This window comes from Embiotoca jacksoni, unplaced genomic scaffold, assembly GCF_022577435.1.
Source record: "Embiotoca jacksoni isolate LCO1_2020_lvr unplaced genomic scaffold, fEmbJac1.0.p SCAF_29, whole genome shotgun sequence".
NCBI classification, from domain to species: Eukaryota; Metazoa; Chordata; class Actinopteri; family Embiotocidae; genus Embiotoca; species Embiotoca jacksoni.
This window is the reverse complement of record NW_027185380.1, coordinates 3,823,132-3,842,090: the sequence shown is the minus strand read 5'-3', so window position 1 is coordinate 3,842,090 and position 18,959 is coordinate 3,823,132. Positions and strand designations below refer to the sequence as shown.

The 18,959-nt window shown below is 41.4% G+C and overlaps 1 protein-coding gene across 2 annotated transcripts in view; it reads right to left on the bottom strand.

The window, feature by feature from the left end:
• The window catches only part of LOC138205675 (heparan sulfate glucosamine 3-O-sulfotransferase 5), a 64,321-nt gene that overhangs the window by 17,096 nt on the left and 28,266 nt on the right, over nt 1-18,959 (bottom strand). For both annotated transcript variants that reach the window (XM_069161809.1, XM_069161808.1), the window contains exon 2: nt 12,349-12,422. The gene's annotated coding sequence lies outside the window, so the exon portion shown is untranslated. The remainder of the gene's footprint in view (nt 1-12,348; nt 12,423-18,959) is intronic.

The following is an 18,959-nucleotide window of genomic DNA, read 5'->3' as shown; positions in this document are numbered from 1 at the left end:
TTTGGAGACTGTCCCTCGTGAGGGACACACTGTACATCTGCAAACCACGACACATTTGTTTTTGTTTTTCTACACTAAGCATCTGAACTGTGTTAACTTAGAAAGAAATAACAGGATGTAATTCAATTACAATGCTGTTCCTTTATTTCCATTTCTCTTACCTCAGACCTGAAGCTGCCCTGTACAGTATGTAGCCATCTTTATGTTACTTCCCTTTTCAAGGATTCTCGTTAAAGTCTGTCGGTGACTGTTGTCACTTAGAAATGAGAACGTTTATTTTGTCTACCACCGTCACTAATGAGAAAGCAACTGTTAGAAAGATTACTGTGGATTCCCAGAGATAAATGTGCCTGCATAATGGCACTGCTAGAATTGAACGCGTTACATTTCTCAGCATGGTGATATGGCAGGTATTGTGTGTTTTGAGCTTATTGTGGAGGTTCTACGGATTTAAAGGGCCAGAAAACCAACAATTAATGCAGTATTATGTATTTCTGTAAGACTCGCTTTGACACATTTCCCCCGAGATGTGTTCTGAGTCATTATATTGACTTCTGTCTTTCAAACTTGAATATATTGCTTATTATTCTATTCTATTCTATTCTATTCTATTCTATTCTATTCTATTCTATTCTATTCTATTCTATTCTATTCTATTCTATTGTAGAGGAGGAAATTAAACCACAAATTGTATACAACAGAATCCTGGAGCCTGCAGCATACAGCTAAGCTAACCTGCTTCAAATACTGCTGCTCTATTAATAATGCATCCAAATATAGATACACCACGCTTTTCTTTTCTTGGAGTGCCACACAAGCTGGAATAAAATATTCATTCATCTGTCTTTTTGTGGCAGTACCAAGGGACACAGATGGTTTCACTGTCTGCATTGTGTCTATCTGACTGTGGAGCCGTTTCTTGTTGTTTTCAGTATAAATCCATAAGTAGATTATATGACTGGTCTTTGTCTTTTTCTTTAGTTGAGGGTTATTTTAGTTTTAGCATGCGAGAATTAATTTAAAAGGGATGGGTAATAAATCACAGACTTTGCTTCTGATCACTGATCTGGTCAGTTAGGAAATGGGGTGCATGTCCCTCTTTTAATTATAATTTCTTATGATATATCATTTATCTACGTGACAGTAAAGGGACGAATCCATCTAAGAAATCTGCCCCTTGCAGGCTCTAAACTCTGCCTCTTTAATTCAGTGCAAAAAAAACCCTTTGTACTCTACAAAGCATTCTTGTTGGCCTTAAATAAACATGTCATAAGTTTATCATGCAAAGGTTGGAGGGGAATCCATTAAAATGCTCCAGATCCCACACAGGCAGACACTGGAAGCCTTATTAGAGTGGAGAGAGGTCTGGAGTCACAAAGGAAACAAAACTACGCTCGGTTATTAATGGTGTCCGTTGGACTCGGACACATTCGCCATTTCTGTAATGTCACAGAGCGATGAAGGACGCTATAAAGCACAGAGCCTGGAAGCTCCACTTATTACAATTAATAATTCATATGACTGAATTAACTGGGCGAAACCCACAATTTTACATGGCAGGTGAGGTGTGTGTGTGTGTGTGTGTGTGTGTGTGTGTGTGTGTGTGTGTGTGTGTGTGTGTGTGCGCGCGTGTGTGCGTGCGTGCGTGCGTGCGTGTGTGTGTGAGCACCACCATCAGAGCAGAGGGACACAGAACTAAAGGGCTTGTTACCCCCAGTGAAGACAGCAGCAACTGCAGCTGCCTTAAATAATAGATGGGATATGTCGACTGAATGTGGTTTGTGTGTGAAGACAGTGAACACTGTGAACGCTGAACTCGGTGAGACTGTTTTAGACTCTCCTCCAAAGTATCACTTCAAATAGAAAAGTTAGAAACAACGAGAGGAAAAAATATACACGACAACACACTCTTCTTTTTTGTGTTGAATATCAGACGCTTCCTACTTTTACCAAAGATGTGATGAAGACACTTTGTTCAGAATGAAGTTATTTACAAAGACAACTCAATAAGTGACACACTCTTAGTTTCCAAACTCAGTCCATGCTTCAAAGTGCATAATATCAATTTGACCGGAAAGCGTTACATGAAAAATCCTGTGTGAGCTGAAGTCTGAACGTTGAGGGACTGTAGTGTGAAACAATGTCAGGTTTCTGATGAGATTGTGTTACACTGGACGATCATTTCCAAATGGTGTACTTGTGTACTAACACTCACTATTTTGAGTGCATAAGTGCGTTCACACTGTCAAGTACAGAAACATGCAGTGCGCTAAGAGTAGCTAGCCTGTCTGCGCTGGAAACTCGGCTCGTATTTAGGGTTCTCAGACACTCTGACAGGTGGACCAATCAGAGAGCAACGTCGCTGGTTAACTGCGTTTGTCCCGCCCCTCCTTCACTGTGATTGAACAGCTTGTGACAGTGATGAGTGCAGCGTTAGTGTGTTTCAACTGTGGCCGACCGGAAAAAATAAATAAAAGAATCAAAGAATCGGCAAATGTTCAGCATTCAGTGCAGAATAAACACTCAGCAGCTCAAGCTGCTGGCGTTCATTGCAACAATTTAGAAAAAATATGCTGCATTCAGCAAATAACGCTTTGGTGGATACTGGAGGAGGTAGTGTGGTGGCAGAGTGTCGGCCGGTTTCGGCGCATGCTGATTGGTTGAAATGAACCTGAGTTCTACACCAAATAGGATGGAACAACTGCCAACGAGTCTCTATGGAGTTACAGACCATATTCACAGAGTGGAACTGGGTTCTGGTTTACACCCGGCTAACCAGGATGATGCACTCAAAACGCTCCACAAAAGAAGTGTGAAACGTTGGACACTACACCCTAAACGGTCGCCATGTTGACTACGTACAGGAAGGGGCGGGGCAACTTATGTAAACACTTTCAAATGAAGGCGTGTGAGGAAACAACACTACTCTGTCTAAACTCCTGCACTACACAAGTAAGAGTCCTGACATGTTCAAACACTATATGTTAGTCTATTAGTCCCACTGACCAGTTCCATGAAGCCACAGCTGAACTCTTCTCACAGGAAGGAAACCTCAGGCCTTCCTCCACCGGTGAGTCACAGGTTGAACATTGTTGTGGAAATACACCACGAGCATTGGTCTATATGACCTCGAGGAGCATTGATCTATATGACCTTCAGGAGCATTGATCTATATGACCTCCAGGAGCATTGATCTATATGACCTTCAGGAGCATTGATCTATATGACCTCCAGGAGCATTGATCTATATGACCTCCAGGAGAATTGATCTATATGACCTACAGGAGCACTGATCTATATGACCTTCAGGAGCATTGATCTATATGACCTTCAGGAGCATTGATCAATATGACCTCCAGGAGCATAGATCTATATGACCTTCAGGAGCATTGATCTATATGACCTCCAGGAGCATTGATCTATATGACCTCCAGGAGCATTGATCTATATGACCTTCAGGAGCATTGATCTATATGACCTCCAGGAGCATTGATCTATATGACCTCTAGGAGCATTGATCTATATGACCTCCAGGAGCATTGATCTACATGACCTCCAGGAGCATTGATCTACAGTATATGACCTCCAGGAGCATTGATCTATATGACCTCTAGGAGCATTGATCTATATGACCTCCAGGAGCATTGATCTACATGACCTCCAGGAGCATTGATCTATATGACCTCCAGGAGCATTGATCTACAGTATATGACCTCCAGGAGCATTGATCTATATGACCTTCAGGAGCATTGATCTATATGACCTCGAGGAGCATTGATCTATATGACCTCTCCAGGAGCATTGATCTATATGACCTCCAGGAGCATTGATCTACAGTATATGACCTCCAGGAGCATTGATCTATATGACCTCTAGGAGCATTGATCTATATGACCTCCAGGAGCATTGATCTACATGACCTCCAGGAGCATTGATCTATATGACCTCCAGGAGCATTGATCTACAGTATATGACCTCCAGGAGCATTGATCTATATGACCTCTAGGAGCATTGATCTATATGACCTCCAGGAGCATTGATCTACATGACCTCCAGGAGCATTGATCTATATGACCTCCAGGAGCATTGATCTATATGACCTCCAGGAGCATTGATCTATATGACCTCCAGGAGCATTGATCTACAGTATATGACCTCCAGGAGCATTGATCTATATGACCTCTCCAGGAGCATTGATCTATATGACCTCCAGGAGCATTGATCTACAGTATATGACCTCCAGGAGCATTGATCTATATGACCTCTAGGAGCATTGATCTATATGACCTCCAGGAGCATTGATCTACATGACCTCCAGGAGCATTGATCTATATGACCTCCAGGAGCATTGATCTATATGACCTTCAGGAGCATTGATCTATATGACCTCCAGGAGCATTGATCTATATGACCTCCAGGAGCATTGATCTACAGTATATGACCTCCAGGAGCATTGATCTATATGACCTCTCCAGGAGCATTGATTTTTATGACCTCCAGGAGCATTGATCTACAGTATATGACCTCCAGGAGCATTGATCTATATGACCTCTAGGAGCATTGATCTATATGACCTCCAGGAGCATTGATCTACATGACCTCCAGGAGCATTGATCTATATGACCTCCAGGAGCATTGATCTACAGTATATGACCTCCAGGAGCATTGACCTATATGACCTCTAGGAGCATTGATCTATATGACCTCCAGGAGCATTGATCTACATGACCTCCAGGAGCATTGATCTATATGACCTCCAGGAGCATTGATCTATATGACCTTCAGGAGCATTGATCTATATGACCTCCAGGAGCATTGATCTATATGACCTCTCCAGGAGCATTGATCTATATGACCTCCAGGAGCATTGATCTACAGTATATGACCTCCAGGAGCATTGATCTATATGACCTCTCCAGGAGCATTGATCTATATGACCTCCAGGAGCATTGATCTACAGTATATGACCTCCAGGAGCATTGATCTATATGACCTCTAGGAGCATTGATCTATATGACCTCCAGGAGCATTGATCTACATGACCTCCAGGAGCATTGATCTATATGACCTCCAGGAGCATTGATCTATATGACCTTCAGGAGCATTGATCTATATGACCTCCAGGAGCATTGATCTATATGATCTCCAGGAGCATTGATCTACAGTATATGACCTCCAGGAGCATTGATTTATATGACCTCTCCAGGAGCATTGATCTATATGACCTCCAGGAGCATTGATCTACAGTATATGACCTCCAGGAGCATTGATCTATATGACCTCTCCAGGAGCATTGATCTATATGACCTCTCCAGGAGCATTGATCTATATGACCTCCAGGAGCATTGATCACCACCACCGCTACGTAAAAACATGAACTTCAACTTAACACCAGCTAAAAGATGCATCAGAAATGAATCAGACACAATAATGGTTCAATCAAATGTAGTGTATCAAAAACTGAAGCCATATCTTGGACACTTCCCAACATCCCATCAGACAGACGAGCCTGCCACAATGTTTTTTTTTACTTTTCCTCATATAATGTGACAACTTCCACAACTTTTTCCATGATGTTGACCAGTAGGAGCGCAGAGCTCTCTTAGTTGGGAACACATTTTGTCCTGTCTCCTTTAAATTTAAATATGTAGGCCATAATTCTTCCAGATCCAGAAAGCCCTTTAGTTTGAGTGAACGGATGTGAAACCTCTTTACACGAAGAGTTTCAATGACAGTAGTTTAACAGCGATTATAGTTTTTAATTTTTATTATTTACTCCATGAAAACAATTTTTTGTGTGAAAAGAGAAACGATGTGGTGAGTTTGAAGGGTTTGTTTTACTGAAGGGTATAGCACTCTGAAAATTTACATTATTCAAAATCTATGACGACAACACGGCAGCAATGAAAATGTTTTACGCAAATAGTCGTCATGGCAGTTTCACATGCAAACAGGTTAGAAAACAGCTCATACTAAAATGTGATAACTATATTTCTCTAATTTTAACCTGCGTCTAATAAAATCCCTGGATCACTTTGTAGTCGACCTGAAACAAAAAGGTGCACACAGCATCAGCGAGGTGGATGATGTCATGTCCAGTTGACTGAAGACAGCGGCCAGTTTACAGCATGCAGAAAAGAAATTGAATTTAGTCACTTTTCCAAACCAACTACGCAATAAATGTGGCTGAAATCAGATTTTTAAGAACTGTTTTTAACTTTACAGAGCAAATCAGGATGTTACTTTTTAGAATAAATAATATGGGATTTAATTTCTTTATTAATCAAAACATTTGTACAGTGGATACTTTGTGAGTTGTGCTGTTGCAGTAAGATGTCGGTGATATCAGTCACTCACTATGACACATTGTGGTGAACTGGCTCCACCCGTCTCACATGATCCTACAAACGGACTCAGTCAGACACCACAGTTGCAGTGCAAAAATGTTTCTTCTCTTTGGCCCTGAGTCTGTGATTTACAGGGATTACACGAAGCATTAAACATTATGCAGCCAAAGACATTCAGATGTGCTCCTGTTGTTGACAAAACCATTTTCTAGATTATATAGGGATCATGTCATCGGCACGAAACAAGCTGAAATGAGCATGGCTAAAAATTTATGTTGCTGAAAAACGATGGGCGAAGGCTGTAATGCTCAGCAGGTGTTTCAGTAATGCAGCAGTTACCCTTCGTGTAGCATACAAACAGCCTGATGTAAGGCTAATGTCATTTCACATTTCACTCTCTCCCTCATGTTACAGACCTGCGAGTGCATCTTAAGTGGTGACAATACCGTTATACCAAAGCACTGAAGTCAAGGGCTCGTGTGAAGGGCAGTGGTTTGTGTTTCTGTTTGGTTCTCTGTGGTAGCAGTTTGTCAGGTATACAAGGAAGGTGACTGCAGCTGCATCAGCGTGTCATTGGGCTGTGATGACCCTGCTGTGCTCCTCTGACGATTTACGCATTGCTGCTGTCTTTTAATATCAACTTAAATTATGGCCCAACACCGGCAGCTAGTCCGAGTTTACAGCAGGGATATGCAACGACATATATATATATATATATATATATATATATACTGTATATATAGTAGTTTGTTCAGTGTCCACAAACTGCAGCTCTCTTTTCTTAGATGCAGCTTTCTGCTGCGTGTTTGGTTGCGTTGCTCTTCATGCTGTCTTCACCATGAACAGCTGCTGTTGGGAGATGTTGTTCAGACCAGTTGGAAATGTTTCCTGATGCTTCTGAAGCCCAACTTCTACTGTTCTGCGACATCATCAGATTCTCGTCTGTGCCATCATCAGATTCTCTTCTGTGACATCATCAGATATTCTTCTGCGACATCATCAGATATTCTTCTGCGACATCACCAGATATTCTTGTGACATCACCAGATTCTCCTCGGTGACATCATAAGATTCTCTTCTGTGACATCATCAGATTCTCTTCTGTGACATCATCAGATATTCTTGTGACATCATCAAGATATAACCTACATTCAGACAAACTCTGTAATCTTTAACCAGCCTCCTGTTATTCACAGTGAAACACATTTAATTACTGCAGCTGTTTTCACTGCATTTCACTGGAAGCCACTATTGATTTCAGGTTGTCTACTGCCTCATTAGACCGTGGCAGCGCTCTCTCACAAGCTAGAAAGGAACACCATCAATCCGTAAATAAGTCGACTACTCAAGATCTGGTGTAAAATGTTTGAAGACGTTTACGGTTCTTCTGAAATGTCAGTGTGACATGTGTCTTTAGTTAACGGTAGTTGTTGTGTGCTGGTGCGAGCAGGTTTGATTATTAAAGAAAATAATCTATATTTATGAAATGATTAACAATGATTAATAATTAAGGGGGACCACATAGTTATCAGGGACCAATAATCTAAGTGTAACCTCGGTCCACCTTCATTAACACTTGTTGAGTAAACAGTAAAGGTGTGAATCCATCACTGACCCCACAATCCAGCGCCGGACCAGTAAATGTGAACAAACAATCACAAATACTGACTGCTTCAAGTTTAACAGAATACTTAAATATTATGATCAGTTAACAACACATTGGGGTTGTTAAGAAAAAAGGAAGGAGGAGTGCCGAGAGTAGTACTGTACTTCATCACACAGAGGAGCCTGGTGGAGTCTGACACCAACTTCCCAAAGCTTTTACACCTGTAAAAAAATATCAATTACAAGTTAACACAACCTGAGAATTCACTTCAAACCACCTCAAACCCAGATTTTGTTGTCACACCAGGAAATGACGTCCGTCTGTCTTCACTCCAGGTCGCCTCTGACTGACCTTTGACACCAAATCTCAGTAAAGAGACACTTCCTCATCTTCCCAATGGGATTCACTTCAAAAAGGAACTGTAATTAACACCATGGTGTGAAATGAACTCGGCAAACCCCTTTTTGCTGCCATGTTTCTGTCCGTGTTGCCACGTCACCATCTAACAGTCGAACATCGCTGAAGCTCCATAACGACGAATTCATCAATCGGAGCTACTTCTACTTCCTGGAACTACAAATATACGTTTTCCTTCTGGGGTTGTTTCTCATGGAAACAGATTATCCTTGTAAGTTGAGGATGTAACTGATGTTTACAATTCCCGCATTAAGTGTTTTGCATAACTAACATGAATACATTACTGATATGTTTAATTATGGGGGAAGATTAATAACGGACTCTTTTATTTGTCTCTGTATGAAACATAATGAAATAACTCAGACTTTTAAGGGAAAACATTCCTCTGCCGGTGGAGTCTGTTGCCATGACAACTGAACCATTACCAAGTAGGCACAACTTATTTTGTTCTGTTCTGGTTAATGATCACATTCTTATATTCATACACAGTCCATTGTTAAAATCAGCTCTGTTTTCTCTTCCAACATCCCTCAGTTAGTTCAGAAATTTGGTTTTCTCATCAATAATTCATGAAAATATAACGATTCCAACTATTTGTCATTGAACAGCCTATTATTAAAATAATATCCTGGTTACAGGCAGCTCTGGTTTTGTGTTTCCATGAAGGAGAAGTCACAGCGTCTTCTTCTTCTTGGATCCAAATAAAAACAAATGAAACAATCTGTTGCTGCTTCAGAGATGAAAGACTAAATAACTAAATAATACCCACGCTTGTGACACACACTGATGAGCCAGAGCATTATGAATAGCCCCGCTTCAATCTGCTGCTGGGCTGGACCCGTGATGCCAGAACAGCTGTGACGCGCCGAGGCCTGGACTCCACGAGACATCGGAGGACGCCCTCCTCTGGTCTCCGGTGCCGAGACGTCATCATCACATCTTCAAGTCCTGTAAATGGTGAGTTGTTGCAGCACCCGGTGGGGTCCTGGTTCGGCCCTCCTCTGACTGACTGTCAGTGTGAACTCACCGCTGCTGACTGGAAAACACCCCACAAGTCTTAAAGGTTGCGCGACGCTGCGTCATCATGTCAAAGTTGTTCAGGTCTTCAACCCTCCTTGTCTCCCACATCCGACATGTTTGACACGGCTTACCGACACGGAAGTCTGTGTCCGTGGAGTTTTGTTATCGTTGTAAAACCTCCTCTCCGGTCGCTCTGTGAGCGGCAGCGTAGATTCTGTTCACTCCGTCTCTCTGAAACTCACGTCGAGACACAGGAAATGCGATCTGAGCCTGCAGGGCCTCCGGACTGAGACACCGGTAGAAATCCGGTTGTAATTGAATTTCAAACTCCGTCCAAATGTGATTTTGATCCAGATTACAAAAGTCACATTTCATGTTGTTTCATTGCTGTTCAGACTTTCAGAAATCAATCAGGATATGACAACGTAGCGACTATGAGAACCAACTGTTCACTTCTACTCTGATGTGTCCAAGACTTAGACAAGTCCGTTGTAAAGAGATAATCAATGTGGCTGTGTGAGGATAAAAGTGTGTTCAGGCTGATGTGAGTGGGTGAAAACAGATATGCAAATTAGCACTTTGTAGTGCAAATTGAGGCAAAGATTTTTCTGCCTGGGTTGAAGATGTTTCAACTTAAGTTCGATATTTTGAGCTAAAATGCTGCATAAAACTGCACATGATGATCGTACAAAAGCAAGGGAAGAGAGGATGTGTCAAATCCCCAAAAGAAGCAGACTTCCTGGTGAATTTTGAGATTAGCCTGAGCTGAGTCTGAAATCCTTTCACACCATATCCAAAGCAGAAATCTGTTGTTTTTTTGCTCAGTAACTCTGCACAACTAATTTAACAAGCTGACGGCACCTTTTTGTTTCTAAAAATTTCCATTTTCTTTCTGTTCCATCTTTAGTCACTGTACAGAGCTGCCTGTGATCTTAAAAGGAAATGACGGAAAATGAATATGTAGACCTGCACTGCTTGTACTTTATGATGGATGGCAGTGTGTGTGTGTGTGTGTGTGTGTGTGTGTGTGGGGGGGGGGGGGGGGGGGGGGGGGGGGGGGGGGCTGATTTCTACAGTATGGTGGATCTGAACATTTTAATTCCTGCTCCTTCAGGTTCGAGCTAAATTTGTGCTGACAGGTAATAATTTAAACACGGTGGAACAGCTGGTTTCAGAGCTGCGCCTTACATTTGATTCGATGGGTCTCTGTGTGAGTGTACATGTGCATCATCTGGAGCCCATATGTGCATGCTTATATGATGGAGCTTTGCATATTTCCTTTCAGTGAATTCTATCCTCTTACGACGTTTGGCTTCATGCATTTGCAGGCAAGTTAGCTTTAGAAGCCAGAAGCCAGCGAGGGCTCCACAGAGACTCACATCTCTCTTTCTTCCCCATTAAAGTGTCTCACTTCCTCTTTAACCTGCAAAAGTTTGTGTAACCTCAAACAAACTATATATATATATATTTTTTGTAATCCTGAAGGAAAACTACCTTAAAAAAAAATCCGCCATTACAGTTTTTGACAATGCTTTTATGTAATGAAATAACATTTGAACTGATATCTCTGTTACATAGCTCACCTTATTCTCCCACACAACTCAAATGCCATCATAACAGTGAAGTAGCCTGTTCTTTTACAAGTTTACATATTCATTAGTGACTCTAATAAATCCATGTGCTACTTAGGAATACAATTTTTCAGTAGCGAATGCACCCAAAATCTAAAATGCGATCCATAATGAGCAGTAGCTGAGAGAAACGGATGTAGAATCAGCTAAAAAGGCTTCAGTACATAAAACAACCTTTAAACATTACAGGGGCAACAAAGTTTGATTTGTGGGTATGGGTGTATATTTGCATTGTTTACACATGGCAGAAGTTGTAATTTGGTGATATTTCAGAGCGGACCTGTCACTTCATTTCAAAATAAGCCTATAAAGCAGTGAAGGTGCTGACACATGAGAAGAGATATGAGCGGTAGGATTAATCATGTGCCACAGAATGTGTACAAGGAGGGACGTAGCTCAGCTAAGCTGGAGGCAGCGAGGGAGCCGAGACACGGCTACATGTGATGGATGAGTTCGGTGTGGATTTACAGCTGTGGAGGCTCAGCTCCACCCACCCAGCAGTGGTTGGTCGTAAAGTCAGCGCACACGCCAGAGGAAGCAGCAGCAGGTCTCAGGCCATCCGAGGAGGAAGTAGAGAACAACCATCTCCTGCTGTGTGCCAACCAGCAGAGACCACATGAGACCAATATAGAAATAGTAAATATAGAAATATCAAAAGTACGATCATGTCGGTTCGTTGCTTGCCAACCAAACAGCTCTGATCCAGGAGACATGGGCTTTGATGAGAAAACAGGAGCAGAGACTTTCTGATTGTGATGATTTGTGTTAATAAGGAGTTATGTGTGTTTGAAAATAATGACTTCATGCTGTTAATACTTTCAGCTCAGCTTCTGCTGAAGACATTTTTTGCTGACGCAAATATTGCGGAGTTTGCTTGAATTTGCGTTAATTATAGTGACCGCAAGATCGCGACTTCCTGGAGGGATGAATTAACACCTGATGAACAGATCCTTTAAGTCTGGTGACTTGGAGCCGCCACAGATCAGACTTTTTTTTAGAAACTTTAAAAATTCTTTGTTTTCATTCTGAGAGGCCGAGGTGTGGGATTTATCTTTTCTTGTGATGTTAACGTGATGTCAAACTTCACATACAGTCGACTGCATGTCATGAAACTGAATCTATAACTGTATTTCAGGTTCTCCAGGACTCGATGGGTTTCACTTTTTCTAGGATATCAGTTCGTTGGCTTGTCAGCATCACGTCTCTAATATCAGCTGCAGCGGGTTGGTGTGGTCGCTCAGCAGGGAGGAGAGGATCGGTGTGGAGGGTGCAGAGGGGGGGATCGGTGTGGGGGGGGTGTGGAGGGGGAGGAGTGATCATTACATACCCTCGATTCCTCATGACTGCTGCAGGCGCTGTGCTGCACGGAGACTTCTTCATCCACACATGCAGATCCATTATCTGTAATATATAAAGAGAAAAACGGACTAAACCAAATAGAAAATCACTTATTTTGAAGTCTGTTTATTTAAAAGAACAAAGAGCATAAAAGGTAAATGATTAAATGTCCTGCCTGCAATCCTGTTCAATTATGAAGCATCGCAGCTCAGAAATCGTCTGAACAAACCCGCCTCAGTCTGCATTGCGTGACCGATGGGACCTTCATGCAGCGTGGAGACGACACGCTCATTTCAAATACCCACAGATGAAAATAAAATAAAACTCATCAGTGTGAAACGGTTTGTTTCTTTGGTAAATTCAATTGGTGGACGCTCTGGAAGGAAGATGATTTAAACATGAGCGCAGATACTCGTCAAACACAGCAGCTGTCTCTCACTGACCAGCGATCGTAGTGTATTCAGACCGGATGGACAACAAAGAATGACTCCAGCTACACATAGTGGTGCTCTACTACTGAGATGCTGTGAAGAACCAACAACTGGATTATTATTATTATTACAATTATTATTGGATCATTATTCTTAGTTTTGTGTTTTTTGCCCAGAACCATTTTTACCGGTCAAAAGTCCTGTTTTTTTTTATGATGAGATGTTGATTACGAGATGTTGAAGACGAGATATTGAAGAGCCTTGCTGACTGAAAGTGGAGTTATATTTGTTGATAAAGCAAGTTTTGTTTGGAAAAGTTTAGTTTCAGATGCAGCAGAGCTTCTGTTGAGAAACTGTCGTGCTGACAAATTGCAGAATTTTGCAAAATTGCAAGCTCTCATATTGCAGAGATTTACATTAATGATTGCAATGTCAAGATGACGGTTTCCTGGAGGCACTGCTATTTATTATATTGATATTGACTCCACTTGGACTTTAGTAACCACCTTTCAAAGACTTGTATCCAATGTTTATGATCCATAGTCACTAGGTGGAAGTTTTAGATATTGATATCAGACAACAAACTCAGTATTGCTCGTGCTCTTATAGGCAGGAAAGAAGACTATCATTCAAATATATGGCTTCTAGGTCCAGTTTATGAGGACATAATAATTATACATAATAACATAATACGGCAATAATTCAACCTCTCAGGAAACAAAATGAAATCACTGACAATCAATAATTTGAAGGCCACTTCTCACCAATTTTCTGTTTTAAATCAGACATACATTATCCAGAGCAGCGCTATTTAGTGCAGCAATACTTATTCATGAGAAGTGTCTCAAAGCACATAGCAACGGAGAAGACACATGCGTCTTTCCCCAATGATTCCCTCTCCGGGAGGAGAGGCGGAGCCGGACGTGGTGACCACGGACTGGTGTGATTCCAGAGTTGAAGGTTAATCCAGGAAGTCAGCGGCGGCAGTTCAAATCCCGGCCGCCTGAATCATGCAAAACAAACTGCATGGAGAGGAAGTCCAGTAAATCACAGGAACAGGTCCCACCGACAGCAGCGGACCCCGCGCTGCATCGTCGTTGCCGCAGTATGCAGATTAGCACTCCTGTAGGACACCAGGCCAGTCGGGACCATGCCAACACATTGCAGTGACAGGAATGTGTTTGCCAAGCCTTGCAGAACAAATATTCATTTAATTTATGCAAATATGCAGACGAGTTGATTCATTTTAATTATTTAAATGACACGGCTGTGTGTTCAACAGATTGTTCAACTGGTGAAACAGCGGCGTCCTACACATCTTTAATTGAAGAAGATGGAGAGAGCCGGATTCCCTGTGGCGGGAATGAAAGGTGAATCAAAAGGAGATCATATATTTTTTAACACTTTTTGATGCAGTGTTGATAACCGAGTTTCTCTCTCTGGCTGTCTCTCTTTCTCCTGTACCAGTCCATCTCCCTCCAATTTAAACTCCCCTTGATGTTCTTTCATTAAGAGTAATGTCAAGCTGAGCTTTCACTTGTTTTAAAACAAAGGTTTTACTTTCATACGGTGGCTAAAAACATGATTCCAAAAGAATAGCAACCATAACATATTAAATGCATGGGTGTTTTTGTTTTGTTTTTAACGCAACCCAGAAGCTACTGGACATAAAATACATATTGAATCATGTATTGGAATCATGCAGGATTTTCTGTGTGAACTGCTTTCTTGCTTCACATTTCACATTTACCAAACTAAACAAAATCGGAAAATTACTGATCACAGTCACGTGATCATTGTTATTGCAACAGAGCACACAGCGCGGGACGGCAAGATTCATGTCATGTCATTTTTCTGGGACATTTTCAAATGAAACATTTCTAATTCTGAAAAAACTCCAAGATTTTTAAGCCTTCATCAGCTTTTAAAACTTTGAAACTTTTTCCTTAAATGCGGCCACAAAAGCTGAAGACCAAAATTTCCAGAGGGATGTTAGTGACAGATGAGGGAATACAGCGTGAGAAAAGGGGAGAGGAGATTCGTATCGCTCCGTAAGCCAAGAAACCACTCATCACCACACATGCTTGTGAAACAAAAAAAACATACGTGCTACTAGAAGTAGCATTAGCAAGATTCATTTGACAAAAACATTTTCCCGCTGCACAACAGCACTTTATTTACAAGCCTCATTTTATGGAAGCTTTTGTGCCGAAGGGGATCTTGCATAATGAAAAAAAGGCTCCCATCAGTGAAAATATGAAACTTTATTAAATGCAATCACATTAAGTATTGGAGAAACTATCTTGAGAATACGGTTGAATGAACTCCATATTGCTTCACACTAAAAGGTAATTAAAGCCTATAGATTAACTTCTGTGTTAGCTGGTTGAATGAAACATATTTCTAAAATCTTAAATAAGGAAATCATTGCATTTTCTGTGCTCTGGTTCATCTTTTCTTCCTGTCTTGTATGCATCAGCATAACTTTGTAGTTGGGAATAGTTCCCCTGAGTATTTATCAGCAGCTTGTACCCCTGAAACCAAAACCAACCCTCACTACTCATTTGCAGAAAATGCTCAGTAGAGCTGAGTTGTCTTCTAATCATGGCACAGTTTGGAAGTAGTCGAGTCTTTGGGCAAGGCAAAAATGCCAGTGTCTGTGGACGTGAAATAAAAAGATTAATTCAAAGCAACTATATTATTCTTTTCACCTTGGCAGCTCAAAGTAACATTTAAAGCTAATTTGGAAACCTAAAAATCATGTAAAACAATTTGTAACTTCAGTAAACTGCACAAAGCGTATTCGTATTCTAGGTGTAAGCGTGGTTCATATGCAGTGCTTGTTCGATTGTTCAACTGTTTCACAAATTTTTATGTTTGACCACCAATTACAACAAATTGGTTGTAAAAATGTTCCGACACAAAAACATTTGACCGGCGAGGAGGAGCAACGACAGCTTCAAGGAATGGAAGATTAAAATACTCCCTTCCATGTGGACTTTAGGAACATCTAGCCAGACTTTAAAAACCACTCAGGCACCACTTAACACAGAAAGACTGGGGTGGTATATGACATCATCATTATGTCACATATGGCACCAGTGAAACATCAAGGACCCTTTAGACAGAACACAGTACACAGATGCCCACAGAAGAAATCCTGCTGTTGAATTGAAGCTCTTGTGATACAAAATGTGTGTAAAGAATATCAATTTGTTATTGTTCACATAAAAGCTTACTCAGGTAGTTTGGGTGGAGCTCAGCTATGTGAATAAGACCCAATTCCAAACTGTCCCCGACACACTCCCACTCCGTGTCACTCGGTGTGGAGTCACACTCGCATCCGTGGAGGTCGTCTTCACCTCACCTCATACAACAGGAACTGCGGACACAGGTGGCGGCAGGGCGAGAAGATGAACCTGTTAAATTCAATTCAATTCAATAAATAGTGTATATTATTGTATATTTACTCACCAAACGTCATCATATAAAGCTCATACAGCACTGACATGTAGCCAAGGTGTTATTTCTTATGGAAAAATATAAAGTCACTCCCACACTTGGGCCGTGTTCCTTTCATTCTTTTCTTTTTTTTTTACATTTTTTATTTTGCCTTTATTGAACTGAATGGATGCTTGTTTTTTTTTTCAACAGTTCCTGAAATTGCACAACACAGACAGTAAAGTCAAATAATCAACATGTATACTGAAGAGGCCGAAGTATCCCTCGGACACTTTCGTTTAGTCGAAGTGGCTCTCGGAGGAAACCGGGCTGGAGACCCCTGTTGTACATGGAATGCTGGTACGTGTTGTCATTTACAGTCTTCCCAACTGTCACTAAAAGAGCTCCAGCTTTGGTGAAACCACCGAGTCTCACCCGCTAACAATCACAATCTGCCTCGCAGGAACATCTGTTTCTCGAGGCTGTTTCAGCACAAAGTAACTTGACACAAGAGGGCTAAAAGTGGACTCCCGGTGACACTGCAGTTTTTCACCCAACTCCAACCTCCCTGTCTTCCTCCCCGAGCGTCTCTCTCGGCCCGATGCCAGGTCATGTTATAAATTAACGCATTAGCAGTTTTGCTCGGGCTCCCGTGGCCTGATAAAAACAGGTTGCAGAGGAGCGAGATGCCCACAGCTGGAGAGGTGGGATAAGAGCTCGTTGACACAAAAGCTATTTGTCATTGTTAATTATTTGACTGCTCGAGACAAAAGACACGCAAACTAATTAACAAACACAACTAGGAGAGCAACAGGGGACATCGTGGACGCATGGACACGGGATTGTTTTGGACGTTCTTGGGGGAGAGTTTGACTCCAGGAAACTGAAGGACTTTATAAAGTAAACTTTCAAGTACTCTCGGAGCATGATTTGCCTTCTTATAATATAATTTCTGATGTAAAAAAATATTTTTTTTCTTTCCACTTGGAATAAAGAGAAGTAACTGTATGAAATGAATATACAGTATGACATTGTGCAACATTTTTTAAATACATTTTCTTTAAATGTTTGCAAGGTGTCTGTTGGCTATATAACAGTACAATACCAGATACACCAAATCACATGCATGTAAGAGGCGAAATATTCCGCTTCCGCACTGTGAAGCTGTTTTATGGTAGTGATGTGTTTCCAGCCTGTTGTTCTGCCCCAAGAAGCCAATAATCAGTTGCAGGTTTCAAATGAGAGTAGCTACAACAAACAATGATGTTGAACCAGAAGTCCAGTTAAGATGTGTGAGATTTAGATATGAATAATGCTGGTGTTGTTGTTCCTGTCAGGAAACCTCCAAAAACCAAAAACCAACAATGTCCAAATACGTTCAGATTTGCCTTCCATGTCTGTTGCTCTCAAACCCGGTGATTCATAGTGAACATGTGGTTGTTGTTTTTTTTACTCATTTTACACAATAGTGTTCTCAGTAATTTCCTAACAGCTGTTGTTTTGAGCAAATGTTACTTAAACAGGAGGAAAGAGTGACTTTTCTGGGAACTACTTTGACAAATAGATTAATAAGCAAAAATCCTTCCAGCTGTTAGAATAAACTACTGTGTGTACGTTCACACTAATGCAGTAACATGCTTGACACATTAGTCCATCAGTGAGCATTGGAACGTGGTTCAACGGTAAACCAATGGTCAGCTTCTGCTCCTCATCCGCCCGGATGACCAAAACAAGTCCGACACTGATCAGAAAGGTGTCTCTGTATTTCACCAAACGTCAGCAACATTAGGAGAGACATGGTTGGAATACATTTTCTCCAGTTTCCCATGTTGCTGGCAGTAAGAGAATCGTTTGAATATTCAGTACCTATTAAATCAGTTAACTACCATCCTGGCACCCACACAGAAGGTAATGATGCCTCACATCTTGAGCTAGTTGGTCTTCATGTGCCTGTGAAACAGGCAGCATAAATTGCAATAACTGTTAAAACCAGCAGCTTTTTAAAGTATTAATTCCCTCTTCACATAATTGGATAGGACTCCATGGTGGCTGGCAATATTTTTTATGGGACTGCCACGTCATGAGTGCAGATTGTACTTGGAGGCAGAGTGATGGTTGAGTGCAAAGTGACAGTGAATCTTGGAAATGGGACTCCTTAGAATATTATTTGCTATAAATTACTGGGAGGATCCTGGTCAAGGTCAGCTGTAAAAGTGACAGGCTTCACACTCAGCCCAGTGCACCTCACCATCATCAGCTGAGGCTCCATCAGGAAAGCACTGTCCAAACCTTATAAGCCGGTCCATGTGACTGTCCTGCAAGCGTCCGGTTGAGGAGCGAGCAATACCCAATCCCAAGTCAGGGCCTTTTAGAGTTGGGACAAAAAACATGATCAGTCTCCAGGCAGCTACGTAGAAGACTCATAACTGGAGACAGACAATTACTTGGCAGCTTCCATAAAGACTGACAAGGTCAAAGTTGAGGATTGATCTGCTCTTGTGTGGCGCCTGGTGAAAGGTGTCTCCTGGTTTACTGATTGTTTATGAGATTACAGTCCATCTACTGCATAGAGCTCCCTCAGACAGCCCACTTATTTAATGTTTGTTGTTTATGCAAAACAGATATGTTAGCAATATTTGCAGACTCTGGTGAAATTATCAGTGGCTGCTCCGTTGACAAATATTTAATATCAACATTATCCTAATAATCGAGCTGAAATCACAAATGC